We start from the raw sequence: 15,541 nt of genomic DNA, 5'->3' as shown, positions 1-15,541 counted from the left end.
CTTCATACAATTGCCAAAAGAAAGTACTTTAAGCATAAAATGGATCAAGCCACCACCCTTCTTAAATCTTTTCTTTGGCTTCCCACTGGATAAAATCCAAACTCCTTATCTTGACCTATTAGGCCTGCATGTTTCCATGAGCCGCCTCGTGTGGTATCCAATGGCCCCCTTCACCGACAGTGCTCCAGGACACTCAGGGTCCGTACACACCCTTCTGTCTTCTGAAGTCCTCCTCCTCCTCTTCTTCACGTGTCTGGCTCATCCCACTCAGGTCTCAACACCAGTGTCACCTTCTTGGTGCGATCTTCCCTGGCCACTCTAGATAAATAGGTCTCACCCTCAGACCCTTGCTGTTATCTATTGTGATACTCTGGGTGTTTCTTCGTCACACTTACCCAGTTTTGTGATTATCCATCTTTTTGCTTTCTTATTTACTATCTGTCTCCATGAGGGCAAAGGCTTTGAGTACCTCACAAACCCCACCATGCATCTAGCACCTGCTTTAGTGCCTGAACCCTAGTATAGGCACTCAATAAATATTTGAAGGATGGATGGATGAATGAACATGCGTCCAGAGTAACACCATTCAATAGAAATATAATGTGGGCCACATATGTAATTTTAAATTGTCCAGTGGCTACATGTAAAAAGAAACAGTAAAATTAATTTTAATAATGTATTTTATTTACCCAATGTATCCAAAATCTTATCATTCCAACACGTAATCAACATAAAAATTATTAATGAGAAATTTTACATTTTTTTGTACTAAGTCTTAAAAATCCATTGTGTATTTTACACTGTCAGCACATCTCAATTTGACCTAGCCACATTTCAAGTGCTCAGTAGCCACATGTGACTCTTGGCTCCTGTACTGGACAGTGAGGTCTAGAGCATACTAGGGCTTAATATGTGGTAGCTGTTAGATGATAAAAATAATGCAAAGCTTCAGATGAAGAAAGGCTCATTTTGAGAGCTGCAGAGAGGAGTTGTACCTACTGGCCAAGTCAACAGTATACCTGAGGCTTCATTCACCGGCTAGCATCTGGAACAACAGGGAGACCTAGCGTGCCCTAATGGATGAGTAAGGCCACTGGAAGAGGAGTAAGATGGACATCCGTGCAAAAGCCCTTGCCTTCCAGACGCCGCAGAGCGAGTGCAGAGAGGACAGCAGAAGAACAACAGGCTTGCTGTATGGGTGGGAGGACACAGTGGACAGCAGGCTTTGCCGGAAAGGTCTCTGCCAGCAGAGTATCTCAGAATGGAATCCATCCAGACACCATCAGAGATCTTGCAGAAACATACTGTTTCTGGGGTTTGTTGGTAACAGAGGATGTAATGCTGATTTTTTGGTGATTTTTTTTCTTATGATTAAAACTTCCTTTGGCTAATTTGTGGCCAGCATGCTTCCAGTTAGGAAGTTAGAACCAGCCAATTAGGCTGTCTGCTGAAGAGTTTTAACCAGTTTTCTGGGTAGGAACTTGTCTCCTAAAAAAGTGACTTTTAGATGAGAGCCTCTCACTAGATAATATTCACCACTGCATCCATGGCACAGTGCTTGGGAGAAAAATCCATTATGTGTATTTAAAACTCAGTTGTAATACTCCGAGAGTAAAATGTGTGTAGTATAAAGAGGTAAGCCACTTACTGGTATCCAAAGCAAGAAATGTCTCCCACCCACATTACGTTTCATCGCTCAATGCCATTATCATCTCTTGTCACTGTGAGTTCCTGAATCGGGGGACAATAGGGCAATTAGTGCCAAGTCACTGAGCCCACCTCTTTGCTCTTACAGAGCAATCTGGGTAGTGGATTCTGAATTGTTTTGCCCAGAGAGTTCCCAAAGACGTCAGTGGAGATCTGTAAGCAGGAGCACGTTTATGGATATTTGAGAATTCTGCAGTGCAGATATGAGAACCCAGCCCACAGTCCAGAGTGAACAGTTCTAACATGTTGACTTCTCCTGAAAATGAAGACCCATTCTTTGCAAGTTTCAAAGAATATCTGCCAGTAATATTTTGTTGGAGATCCATGATTTACAAAAGGTCCAATAATTTTGGTGAGAGGTTTCCATAGTGGGGTGAGGAAGGTAAGACTCCTTCCCCAGCACAAAGAAAGCTGCTAATTTGATAAAATATCAGCTGTGTTTGACAACAAACAGAAACACGCCATGAAAGCACAACTGTTCATTTCAGACTATATTAATAGAAAAATCTGGTAAACAAAGTAGATTAGTACAAGAATGTTCTACCAAGTAGATCCAATTTCTCCAAGGAAATGTTAATCCATACTCGCTACAGGCTTTCACATTAAAAATAAAAACTGAGTCATCATTGTCTCACTGATTATTTTAAGAGATTTTATAAAGGTTAACGGGTGTTTGAGTCAAATGAGTCTTCTTTTTTATTTCTTTTTCTCCCCTTCAAATACTTATAATGAAACAAAACATTAAAATATATTTTTAAGTTCTTAAGGGGCCCTTGCCAGTTTCATTTCTCTTTCCCTCTTAAACTATATTATTATGTCTGAGCTCCAGTATATTTTCTACTTGCTATATATGCATGTATCCAGAGATAAAATACAGTATTGCCTTTACATATTTTAATTTTCAAATAAATGGTAACTACTGCTAATACTTTGTGTCTTCTTGCAGAAATTTCTGTGAACATACAAGCATGTATAATTTTTTACATACATAAGCTCATATACACATTTCCACGCCTTGTGCTTTTCACTTAATATGTCTTAGATATCTTTTTTTATTTACCCATGTAGAGCTACCTCATTCGACTTAACAGCTCTGAGTATTCCATGTTAGATGTACCTCAGTTTATTACCCCAATTTCTTATTAATGGGCATTTAAATTGTTTACTTTCTCCTATTGCAAAAATTCCTCTATTACAAATATTGCTGAAAATATTTCTGTGTACTTACAAAAGTATATTTATGAACTAAATTTCAAAGGCTGTGTTCATTTTAAATTTCAATAGTCATAACTAAATTGCTCTTCAAGAAGTATGAGAGTGTTTGTTCCCCCCTATTCTGGGTATTGTCAGATGATTTGACATTAGTCAAGCACTGGTGAAAAATGGCATTTTATTGCTTGAATTTGCAATTTTCTAATAATGTGTGCAATAAAAGCTCTTTTCATCTGCTTATTGGTCCTTTTTTATCTTGTGAACTGCCTATTCATAGCCTTTTCTCATTTTTAAAATTTGATTCCTTTTTCAAGTTGCTATACAAGTGCTTTTTTATATTAGGGAAATTCAACCCATTCTCGTATGTATCGCAATTGTTTTTTACCAGTTTTCTTTTGACTTTGTTTATGGTATTGTTTAAGTTACAGAACTCTGCAGAATTTGATTCTTTCTTACTTCTCTTCCTTACTCTAGTCTGGGTCCTTGCCACTCAAAGATTTCCCATTGAACAATTACAGAACCAGAGCGGGGCATTACTAATAAACCTGCCTCACAAAATTGAGGAATCCCAGACCTTGGAATGGTTCAAACAGGCACTAAAATTTATCTGACAGGACTGTTGTGTGGAGGACAGGGAGACTGGATTTGAAGATATTAGAGTTTCTTCCACTTTTCAATAAAACCCGTGGTGCTATGCAGAATCTGCTTGGAGTAATTTTCTGGAGTCTTTCAGAATGAGCATTTTTGAGTTCTCTTTATTGTCTGTAGTTACTTGCATTTACTGTAGGAGACTTTACTGTCTTGGCTGCAATTTATGCCCATGTGGCTCTCTGGAAATAAAAGAGGTTGGAAATGCGTGACTCGGGCTTACGGCCAACACTCCCCTTCCCCACTCCACACCTCCTCTGCCCTCGAAGGTCCCAGCACCTCCGTGGCCCAGGTGGGGAACGAGGAGTGGGTTTGTGTGACCTGTGAGGCCTCCAAGGGCTGTTGTGGGAACATCTGTTGATCAGCCAGAACGAAATGTACCCTCTTCCCAGCCCACATGTAGCGTGTTTGCCAGCTTCTTGTAGATGGACACATTCCCTTTTCTGTTTACGCCATAGACACTCAATAAGCAACAAATGTTAGTAGTCATAATAATCCATGGTTGCCCTGAAAAACAACAAACTCTTGAGTAAAATCAGCATCAGTGGACTCCAAACAACCGTCACGTCTCCGGCGCCTCAGAGTGAGCTTGCTATTTGGTAGCCAATGACCTTTCAGTGCCAGCCTGCCCCTGGGTGTTACTGGAGGGGGACCAACTGCTTTCCCAGAGTGCTCGGGGCAGCTTCCGACAGCTGTGTTTGCCCAACTGTTTGATGTCACCTTCCTATTTAGTCTGTGGACTACATCTGAGAAAAGAAAACACAGCACAACAGCAAGTTCTAAACTGTAAATATGACATGGCAATAAAATGGCTTGTCTGCTTAGATATTGGGAATGCTCCATAGAGACTAAAACATTGGAAGGGGGTGCTAGGATAAGATTTGGAATCCCCATTTCTAAATTAAGGCCTTCAGAAGTCTGGATTTGTTTAGCATGTAAATTCCTTAGAACTGGCATTCCTCAATTGATTGGAGAGTCTGAATCTGGGCTGCTGACAGAGGGAGAGGCTAGAGGAGAGCGATGGGTACAACAGAGTGATTAATCATCTCATTTCTTTAGAAATGGAAACAAAGATCCTCCGTCATTGTGCTGTGGCTTAGTGGTAAGGGATCTGGAGCGTATCTGGAAACAGTCGCCTAGTTCTGGCACTACCTGGGCCAAGACATTTTATCTCTAGGCTTAGTTTATCTCACTTTGCCCATCTGTGTAATGGGAGGGTCAGACTTCATTAGATTGTCCCTAAGGCCTTTTTTGGCCTCTGACTCTAAGAGCTTCAGTAACCTTTGCAAAGTTAAACAGAGACCAGAAACTATCCAGGAAGCCTTGACTTTATCCATAAAAAGGGCTTATAAAGACTTTTTAAAATGTCCCCTGTGAATTTTATATAAATTTTGCCACTCCCTAAATCTTCTCTATCTTTCTTTGGAAACTAACTCCAAGGAGGGTTAGTTTCATGAATCTACTCACAGGAGCAAAGGGAATTTGACCAGCTGGAATAATTCCTCAAACTTTTAAACTCTGAGTCCAGATCTTGTCTATCACTGTCATTGATAACAGAAACAAATATATATTGAATATTTACAGTAAGTAAGAAACTTACTTTGCCAGGAACTTGATTAAAAACAAAATCGGCCCTATGCCTGACAGACAGACTCACATGGTCATTGTAGAGGTAAATTTCAGATAACAAGGTAAAACACAGGGGTGGCATTTTCTGGATTTCAGTGGAAAATGGCATCAGGATGCCCTGTGGATGGGGAGAGCCCTGACAGGAGCCTTGAAAAAGGAGGCCTCAGTGTAGTGAAGTGAAGCTGGGAGGTACTCCAAGCCAGGAGAAATGATGCACAAGGGAACACAAGAGCAATATTTGGGAGACACTGAGCAGGTGAGCCTCTGAAAGACAGGACCAGTGAAAGCGAGTGGCCAGCAGATTCGGCTGGAAGTGAGGTTGGAGGTTTTGGCAGACACTGCTAGTTACTTACTCTGATATCTTTTCTTCTCGTCCTTAGTAATCCAACCCTGATTTTTAGCTGAGCTTCTTACTGCTCAGAATTAAACATTACTTTTTCCAAGTTCCTTTGCAGTTAAGTGTGAACATGTGGATGAGTTCCGGCCAATAAAATATTGATACAAACAGAAATGTTCTGGGGGACTCTAGGAAAGTGCATGTTTATCTTTCCCCTTTTTTCCTGCTACTTGGAATGCAGACGAAGTGGCTTGAGCTCTAGCAACCATCTTGGACCAGGAGGTGATTTGAGAATGGGTATCACATGCTAAAATTTCTAGAGAAAAAAGGAGGAGACTGGATCATTAATAATGCTTGGAAGCTGCATACTAGCCCAAGACTGCTTATCTTCAGACTTGTTTTACATGAAAGAGATTTTTAGGGCATAATTCTTTAGTATTTTTCTTTAAAAAAATTCTTTTTATTAAAGTATAGTTGATGTACAATATTACATGTTACAGGTGTACAATATAGTGATTCACAATTTTTAAAGGTTATGCTCCATTTTTAGTTATTATAAAATATTGGCTATATTACCTGTGTTGTACAATATATCCTTGTAGCTTTTTTTTTTTTTTTTTTTTTGGCCGCACCATGCAGCATGTGGGATCTTATTTCCCCGACCAGGGATCAAACCTGCGCCCCCTGCAGTGGAAGCCCAGAGTCTTAACCACTGGACCACCAGGGAAGTCCCCCTTGTAGCTTATTTACTTTATGCATAGTAGTTTGTACCTCTTAATCCCCTACCCGCATCTTGCCCCTCCCCCCTTCTCTCTCCCCACTGGTAACCACTGATTTGTTCTTTATATCTGTGAGTCTGTTTCCTTTTTTATTATACTCACTAGTTTGTTTTATTTTTTAGATTCCACACATAAGTGATATCATACAGTATTTGTCTTTCTCTGTTTAACTTATTTCACTTAGCATAATACCCTCCAAGTCCATCCGTGTTGTTGCAAATGGCAAAATTTCATTCTTTTTTATGACTGAGTTGTAGTTTCATTGTGTATGTGTATATATATACGTATATATATATATACGTATATATATACACACTTTCTTTATAGTAATTTCTAATAAAGTTCAATGAAGTTAAGAGTAATAATAGTAGCTAACCTTTTCTTTTTTACCATGTGTCCTGTATTGCAAAAAGTATATTACATGTATTATTTAATTTAATGCTAACAGTAACTCTATATGCTAGGTACTGTTGTAATCTCTGTATTTCACATGAGGAAACCGAGTCTTGGAGAAGCTAGTAACTTTCCCAAGGTCGCACGGCAGGTTCACAATAGAAATGGACAATATTTCCCTACTTATTTAAGCAGAAGGTTAGTGAGTTCTCTCTGTCGCCCCAGACAGGTGTAAGCTGAGTCTGGGGTGCTGAGCAGAGATTTCTAGGCTAATAGGAGGATTTATCTGGCTGGTTCAGAGAGCAGGACATCAATTTTGACTCCCTGGGTTTTGAGGACATTTTGACTGTGCTGTCCAAGCATACTGTCTGTAGTGATATTCTTTTTAAATATATCACAGGAGAGAGTTAAAATATGAGAAATACATGTAAGTTAAAGGCAAAAAATAAACCCTCTGTTTATAAATTTATCTTCTTTCTTACAGATTCAAACAACGCATTTGGGGTATGAAGAAGCTTTGCTTATGAACCACGTGTGAGTCACAGTGACTTTAGGAAATGATGATTCAGCAAATGATTCAACGAAAGTTGACAGTAAGCAAACTATTTCAAGTTCTCTTAGAGTCGTAGAGTTGGAAGGACTGTGGGATGCTGAGGGCCCCCCAGCATTCCTAATCAGAGGTTGTACAGCCATCTTCCATACCCTTTGAGTTACAGCAACTATTACCTCACCAAGCAGGCTGCTCCTTCGTCAGACAGCTCTAGTTATAAGAATGTCTCTGTCTATGTTAACCCCTAGTCTACCTCTCTGTGACTCCCCTTGCCCTCCCTTGAGCCTCATTCTGCTATTTGGAGCTGCTCAGGGATTCTGTCTAATCCCTCTTCCACATAATATTAACCTATGACTGTGTTTCCAAGTTCCAACTCTGAACAAAAACTAAAACTCTGTGTGTGTGTGAGAGAGAGAGTGTGTGTATGTCTGTGGCATTGAGGGGAGGAAGAAGAGAAGACCAAGTCAGATCACCACTCCAGGACCGGCTGGTTCACTCTGGTGCTTGAACATGCACGTCCAAGCCTACATTTGCTCAGTGCTAGCTGGGCTTGTTACTTTCAAAGGTGGTTTTGCCTAGTGCTTTCTAGCTTAGAACATCCAACTGCTCTTTCTGTTGCCTGTGAGTTAACGCATGAGGGAGGATGAGAGTGACTCCTGGGAAAGGTGAGTGTCTTCAAGTTTACCTCAGTCCATGGAACCCTCAGAGGATGGGCATCCAGATGAGCTATCATTCCAGGAAACACCTCTCTGCCCACACACTCCCCTCAACCCCCAGCACACATACCCTGAGCCCTGAATCAAAGGTAGGGCTGCTGCCACAAAGCTGATGAGGGACAGCTCAGTGGCTCATTAAGAATCTGAGAGGCTACAGCTTACCACAGCTCCAGAGGCATCACAGTGACGGGGATACTCGAAAGGAGACACAGAGTCTGATGCTGGCGGTTCGATGTGGGAGCCCAGCCACACACATAGGAGAGAGGGCTCTGGTGTCAGCGCTGCAGCTAAATAGCCATCTTCCTTACCTTCTCTGATGGCCAGTGTCCTCATCTATCAAATTTGGTAGGAATCCCTGCCTTGCAGGCCTTAGCACCGATGTTTACTCAGTAGCTCTAAACTTCCTTCCTTTCTTGGCTCAAAATGTTAAGGCAGGAAGTAACTTACTGAATATCATTAACTTGAGATTTCCTTTGTGGTTCATTATAAGAAAAAGAAGGAGAAAGAGAGAGAGAGTGGATATAAATGAATCAAAGGCAGCTGGGTTTGTTAGGATGAATATTGGCCCAGGAGAATCAGGACCCCTGGACTTCTAGCCCCAGGTTCTGCTGCTAACTGGCTTTGTAACCTCGGACAAGTCAATTGACCTCTCTGGGTGGGCCTCATTTTTCTCATTTCTAAAATGAATGCCATAAACTGGGAAGTAATTTCTAGTGTATTATACTCACAAAAATTCTAATCCTGTTCTCACTCATTCAAGTTTGTTGTGTACCTTTCACACACCAGGAACAATTTCACAGCCAGGAGCAACTCCCGAGGTCCCTGCTCTCGAGGTGCCTGTGTCCCGGGGAGGGAGACAGATAATGAATAGACAAATACATGGTAATGGCTAGTTGGTGATGAGAACCACGAGGGACAATAAAGCAAGGCAATGTGATGGAGAGTGGTCGGGCTGGCAGGCACTGGCCGGCACACAGTGGAAGGAAGTGCTATTCGGGCAGCAGCTTAATGACGGGAGGAAGGGAGCCCAGTGACTATTTGGGGGAAGAATGTTCCAGGCAGGGGCCACAGCAGGTCTGAAGCCTGGAGCTCCCAGTAAGAAGGCCAAGGGAATTGGAGCCCACTCTGGGGAGAAGTGAGCCTGGAGGGGCAGGAAGCAGGCCGATGCAGGAGACTGGATCTCACTCCAGGCGTGGGGACTTTCATTCTGTTTTGGTTCTCAGAGCTGTTCAGTCCATGTGTAACAGGGAAAAACTGCTTCTCCCAGCTCCCTCCCATCTCCAGTGGTGCTGAGAGGTGAGAGGTGCTGCAGGTGAGAGAGGGAGGCTGGGGAGGGAGGTGGGCGGGGGAAGTGAGCATAGTAAGGCTCCTTGGAGAAATTGTGAAGTTGATGAGTGAAGGCAGGACGCTGGCAAGAGAATGGCTTCCAGTTCATCTTGTATTTTCAAACTCTGAGTTCACTATTTAGAATGAAGAGAGAAGCCCTATCACATCCCACCTTTCCCTTTTCCCTTGTATTTTCTCCTCTGTGAGAACACAGGGGCAGTCAATGGCAGTGCCTATACTTTGTCTCCTAGCTTATTTTTAAAATATTTGCTAAGCCGAATAATTATGTGTTGTGCAGAAATGGTTCCCATATTATCTTCGGTCTTTATTTCAATACAACCTTTTGAAAGCAAAGAAGTAAAACCATTGCTTTCCTGGCCTCGGTGTCTCCCGGGGGCGTGGCTGCATGGGCTGATACCTGTGGACATCTACTCTCCAGAGGGGCAAGTTCAAGCCCTCTAAAACAAAGAAAAGAAATAACAGAATAAAATAAACTGATAAATGAGTAAAAAGAGCCAGTCTGGCACTGGATTCATGAATCTAAAGCAAAAAGGGCAGATACTAATGATGGACCCGGATCAGCTACTTCCCAGACCTCAGGTTAGCTGTCGGTTCGCCCTTCCTTACCTACACTTGGACCAAGTTGAAAGACTCGTGTTTTGCATTTTGTCTCCTCTCCCCAGTTTACCTTTCCTAGAAGTCTATTGAGGAGGGACAGCTCCTGAGGGGGGGAAGAAGAAGGAAGGAGAGAAACAGTGGGCAGAATGATGCCCACTCCTGAATTAGCCCCAAGAGACTGGGATTGGAACTTACCCTCTGCAAGGAATGGTGGCCCTCTGGCCACCTCTGAAAAGTCTGTGAAAGACACCCAATCTTCAGAACTAACGCCCTTTCCAGGATTATCGATGTGGACCACAGTGCACATGGCTGTCACTCCCTGACCCATAACCTTCCAAAAGCATAATCAGGGCCGATGGGATCTGACTCTGATGTGTTCTTGAAGGGTTCCCTACTAATCTCCTCCATCAATCCCTTCCAGCCTCCTTGGCTTGGCTTTTGCTTAAATAGGTCAGGCATATTCCTCCCTCAGGGCCATTATATTTGCTGTTTCTTCTGCCCAGAATGGTCTCCCTCAGACACTCACATGGCTCACTCTCGTTTCACTGAGGCCTGTGCTCCAACTTCACCATATCACAGAGCTTCCGTGGCTCTCCTGACAAGCTTGCCTTGCCGCCCTTCCCTCTCCTCTTAGAACTTTGATCTGTCCCCCTGTGTACTATCTGTCTTCCTCACCGGTATGTAAATTCAGGAGGATAGAGACTTTGTCCTTTCAGTCATCACCATATCCACATCACAATTCCTAGCACATTAATTGGCACTTGATAAATATTCACTGGATGAATGCTTTGGTGTGGCAGAGTCGTACTTGCTCGTCCAGCAATGTCTCCAGCACAAGCTTCGTTCGTGAGCCTATGTATATCATCTGCACTAATTATATGCCCTGGTTGTGTATGTGTGTGTGTGTGTGTGTGTGTGTGTACATGTGTATACATTCGCATGTTAAGAATAGCTCTAATAAAAGTGCTACATTTTTTGATTTTTGAAAATTGTAAAATAGGCATGGTGGCAAGTTCAGGAACCTATGTGGCCAACAAACAGAGGAAACGTTCAGGACCTCAGCCTTGAAGTCTTTCACTAGGGCTCGGGTTGGCATGCCTTCCTGTTGTCCTGCTAGCACAAAAGGGAGATGCCATCCAGAACGCATCTGGCCTCTGGGCAGTGCTGAGGGTGGATCTCAAAGAGGGATCCAATTAATTTAAAAAAATAAAAATAAAAATAAATAAATTTTTTAAAAAGAGGGGATCTACTGAGCTAGTGGTGATAGGAACTATGTATTGACCCAGATCTCTTTGGGGTCCTCATATCTCCCAAACAGCCTCAGGGTCCTCTGTGGTTTCAGCCACATTGGGTTGAGGAGTTTGATTGCTTTTTAGCTTGGTTTCTCTGTTTACATGAAGCTGTTAAAAGTCATGAAAGGACCTCAACACCTCTGAGTTTCCTCTCTCTTCCCCAAGAGGACTAGTCCATGCTGCATGAAATACCCATAAGGCAGTACCAAGAGGAAAGTCGTCACCCGTGTGTCATTCCTACAGCTTTTGTTGACTAGGTCTTTTTAGTCTGGCTTGCATTCATAAGCAGTGACATCATTTAGCATCTGTTAATCCAAAATTCACTAAGCACATATATTTTGAATCTATTGGAACATTCAATAAATATTTACTGAGTAGCTACTATAATGCATTAAAATGAAAACCCAAATTCTGCCCTATCAGGAGTAAAATTCCAATATGTAAAGGAGGGGGAAAAATGGAGAAATTCTACTGTCAGCTATTCCTGGGGTAACCCCAAGAAAACTCCTTCCAACCACCCAGGGCCCCAAAGACCGTGGTCAAAAGACCACGGTCAGGAGAGTATTTTTAAATGTTAAAAAAAAAAAAGTGTTCTCAGGTCTATGACAATAGCTGATTTTAAGGGCCTTCCCTGGCTGTCCAGTTATTAAGACTCCGAGCTTCTAATGCAGTGGGCGTGGGTTCGATCCCTGGTCGGGGAATAAGATGCCACAGGCTGGGTGGCATGGCCAAAAGATTAAAAAAAAAAAAAAAAAAGCTGGTTTTTAAATATTTAATGTATCTCAGTTTAAAAGCCACAGTCTCTTTAACCCTCTGGCAAACTATTGAAATTCACACTGCTTGGCAGGTAGACAGGCCAGAGTGTCGATTCAGAGAAGGGAAGGCCCGTGGTAACCAAGTGTCACATCTAAAACACCTGTGTGGGTAGGTGTGCACCTAGATGGGTCAGAGTTCTCTCGGTTTTCTGATACCGTTTATACCACTGTACAAGACAATCAAGATTCTGACCATTGAACACAAGGTGTATTTACTGCAGTGTGGTCAGTTTAGCCAGCGGCAGGAAGCACTTCTCTCTCTGGTGACTGATTTGAAGGCCAGCTGCCCTGAGAATTTGGATTTTCTGGATCTTTTCTCAGGAATATGGGAAACAGATGGTAAGCACGTAGTCGTTCTCTTTTCCATCTGATCCTCTGGGCAACTGTTGAGGTTGACTGGATGGTTCCAGTGTTCAAATCATGATGGTTCTGTTAGAAATAACTCAATTTGCATCTAGGGGTAAATAACAAATACAACTTTTTCTAGTGAGGTATAAATTGGGTATCTTTGAAGTTATGCATTTTGAAGAATTTAAAATGTCTGATACTTCTGAAAACACATAACCTTTAATGAATTGATTTTTGTTTTACCATTTCTTTTCCTTTTGTTAAGTATTTCATCTTTCCAGAACTGACATGTTTAATGATAACATGATTATTTTCAACCAATGGTTGTGTAGTAATCATTACAGTAGCCTAATTGTAAAAGTCATTGAATATCAACTCAAAGACTGTTGACACCAACATCAGAAATTTATACACACACCTACACACACATGTACTTGTGTATGTGTGTGTGTTCACATGTGTGTGCATTATATATAGAGGAGGAGAAACACTGAATTACAGCTAATATCTCCCACATGTACACTGGACATTGAGGTGATACTCATTTTTAGTTTCAAGGAGTTGTTTCCCAGGCAAATCAGTAAGGCAATAACTTACTTTTTAAAAGACCCAAAAGTGTGTGACTGAAGGCTACTCAGAGGTAAGGGGCAGATCTGAGGTCAAGGCTGTGTGACCAACTCAGTTTCTCAGATCCCACAATGTCCTCCAGGGCCATTTGCTGCTGCCCTGGTTTCTCATGCCTAGCACCTTTGTATACCTATTAAGTTGGAAAATAGTTCAATATTCAAGGGCTGGAGGCTGAAGGTAGACCAGCAGCCAAGGTGAATCCCAGAGGTTCTTTGAGATTCATTCGTTCAGTCAAACATGCATTTATTGAGCAACTATTATGTGCTGAGTTATAGATGAATAAACACCACCACTCCTGCTTATAGCCCAGTAAGAGAAGACAGACATAAGGCAACACATGGGATCCTGTTCTAACAGACGCCTGGACCACCTAACAGAGGCTGTGAAAATAAAGGGAAGATGTAACCTTGTGTAATAGTTTCCTAGAGCCGTTGTAACAAAGTACCACAAACTGGGTGGCTTGAAATAATAGAAGTTTACCGTCTTACTGTTCTGGAGGCTGGAAGTCTGAAATCAAGGTGTTGGTAGGACCATGCTCCCTCTGAAAGCTATAGGGGAGAATCCAATCTTGCCTCTTCTTGCTGCTGGTGTTTGCAGGTAATCCTTGGTTCCTTGGCTTGTAGATACATCACTCCAATCTCTGCCTCCATCTTCATGTGGCCATCTTCTCCTTTGTGTCTCTGTCTCTGCACGTGACAGTCTCCTCTGTGCTTCTCGTCTTTTTGTGAAGACACCAGTCATACTGTTTAAGGGCCTATGCTACTCCAGTATGACTTCATCTTCACTAATTACATCTTCAACAACCCTATTTCCACATGAGGTCACATTCTCAGATCCTGGGGATTTAGAACTTCAACGTACCTTTTTGGGGTGGGGGTGGGGGGGATACAATTCCACCCATCACATCCTGATGTTCATTTTGTAACAGTTAATGTAAAGCTTCAGGAGACTCAGTGCCTGGCCTGTTCCACATTCTCTTTGGAGGCTCATAATCTATTAAAAAACAACTCTTGAAAAAATTTTGTATCAGGATTGCAAGATTATAAATATTATGGGATACTTAAATGTTTTCAATCAACAAATTAACTTATAAAACAAAAACAGAGTGCAATATAATTATGTTATTCATGAGATAATTGCAGAACTTACTTAAAAATCTTAATTTTGCAGTGTACTCTAGGAAATGGGATGCAAGTTTTAAGTTCCCTGATGAACGGCAACTTATTGTAATCCTGTCAGTTTATCTTGGTCAGCTATTGTGTAACCTCACTAGACTTAACCTCAGAGGCCTCCTCTTGAGGCCCTTTGTGAAAATGAGGCTGGGCCTCACAGATAGCACCGCCCCCCTTGAAAAGAAGCCATTTTTGATTGAAATGTGCCTAGTTCCTTCCCTTCTGCCCACTGAGCCCACACACACTGCCTTTGCTCAGGCTTAGTTTTCCTCACACCCTCATGCCCCTGACTCCTTGCCAGAGGGTGGACACATTCTGTCCAGCCCACAGGTGGCTGCTATTTGCAGCAGTGAGCTCCGTGTTCAACATTGTGTTGACCCCAGGTCTTGAGCCTGTTTGCTCTTGTCTGATGACCCAAAGACAGCTCAAGGGCTCAAGACAGTTTTCTAAGTGCGGCAAGCATTCTCCAGAGACATTGTGATGGCTCCTATAATATATTCTTCACAGTTTGGTAGAGAATATTGCTTTACCTCACCACATTGCTACCACCCCCAGATAAATGATAGTAATAAGAACCAACATTTATTGAACACTTACCATGTATTAGGCACTGTGCTCACCTTTTTACAGAAATTCTCTCAATCTGCAGAAAATTTTATGAGGCCAATACAAATGTCTTCCTCATTTTACAGGAAAGGAACCCAAGGTACAAAGCAGGTAGGTTACTTGCTCAAGGTCACACTGTTAGTATCTTTGCACTCAGGTGCTCCAGCCTCAGGGACAAGACTCTTCACTGCTCTGGCCACCAATGGAGGACAATGAATGGATGATCAGTGAGCAGGTAGATGGATGGACAGACGATAGAGCAATAGATTGACCCCTGTACAGTGAGCTCAACTGGCCTACCCTAGAATATGTCATGCCCTTTGGATAATGTCACATCCCCACAGTCACAGACATGCTCGTGAGGCAGTAGCACACAGGGGTTAAGAAATTGGGCTCTGGAGTGACACTACCTGGGTTTGAATCCTGGCTCCATTACTTCTAAGTAATGTTGGGCAGGTTGTTTGCAATTTCTGCTGCCTCTTAAGTTTCCTCTTATGTAAAATGGGATTATCATAGTATTTTACTCATGGAGCTTTAAAAGAATTAAATAAAATGATGCATTTTACAGTCAGATTAGGCCTGGCAAATAATTACTGCTCACTAAATGTTGGCTAGTGTAATTGTTTCAATTATTTAACAGCAATACCTTACTTTTGTCTTGTATCGATACCTCAAAGCTTTCAAAGCTTGTTATAAATGTTTTCTCATTTGAGCCTCATCCAGCCCCACGTGATACACAAGGCAAGCATTTATCTCTAGTTTACGG

The sequence above is a fragment of the Eubalaena glacialis genome, chromosome 1 (assembly GCF_028564815.1).
Source record: "Eubalaena glacialis isolate mEubGla1 chromosome 1, mEubGla1.1.hap2.+ XY, whole genome shotgun sequence".
Lineage (NCBI taxonomy): Eukaryota > Metazoa > Chordata > Mammalia > Artiodactyla > Balaenidae > Eubalaena > Eubalaena glacialis.
This window is presented reverse-complemented; position numbering follows the sequence as displayed.